The sequence below is a fragment of the Leucoraja erinacea genome, chromosome 2, assembly GCF_028641065.1.
Source record: "Leucoraja erinacea ecotype New England chromosome 2, Leri_hhj_1, whole genome shotgun sequence".
Taxonomy (NCBI): Eukaryota; Metazoa; Chordata; class Chondrichthyes; order Rajiformes; family Rajidae; genus Leucoraja; species Leucoraja erinaceus.
Window position 1 is genome coordinate 117,650,410 of NC_073378.1, and position 768 is coordinate 117,651,177.

Here is a 768-nt window from a genome sequence, read left to right on the forward strand (position 1 = left end):
CGTTAGAGGTGGTTAGTTAAAAGGTGATATGTTTTTGAAACGTGAACCGGTGAACTAAATTATATCATTAATCAATACTGTACGCTGGTGGGCGCGTTCATGTCTTGTTCGGAGTAGCAGAGCCTTGTCATCGAAAGTCTTTTTTTTTTCGTTTATGTACAAAATGCTTTAAACATTTGCCTGATCCAAGCACACTGTATTTTAAATTGAATTTAGGCTTGGATTTATCTTTTCAATCAAATAGGTACTCAGGGAACTTGAGGGTGCTGAAGGATTAAAAATTAATCGGTGGTAGTTGAGCAAAATATTTAGAGTGTGGCAATATATCCTGAAACAAAAAGCTTCACAACGACAATTACTGCCTCGCAAATGTTATCGCTGGAGAACGTCTCTGATTCAGATTCAGATTCAATTTTAATTGTCATTGTCAGTGTACAGTACAGAGACAACGAAATGCATTAATACTTCACTGCATTGGCCGGAAATCGAACCCGGGCCTCCCGCGTGGCAGGCGAGAATTCTACCACTGAACCACCAATGCAAGTCTTATAAATTTACTCTGGATATTCTTGATGTGGTGAATTGCACGGACGATGCAGCCGCCGCAAACAGCTGTGAAATGTTCTCTTTGTTCACCACGTCTTCAACGATTCAAACCCAAATCAATGTAGTGTTAATTCATATTTCACCATCTTTCAATTATTTAAATCTACCCTCGCCCGTTCCTTTGAAGAATCAGACGTTAGACTTTAGAGAAACACCGCCGAG

At 39.7% G+C, this 768-nt stretch overlaps 1 non-coding gene across 1 annotated transcript; it reads right to left on the reverse strand.

Annotated features, from left to right (window-relative positions):
* Positions 1 to 470: 470 nt before the first annotated feature.
* trnag-gcc (transfer RNA glycine (anticodon GCC)) lies at positions 471 to 541 on the reverse strand. The gene has a single exon. It is a non-coding gene; the product is annotated as a tRNA-Gly (tRNA).
* Positions 542 to 768: the final 227 nt, after the last annotated feature.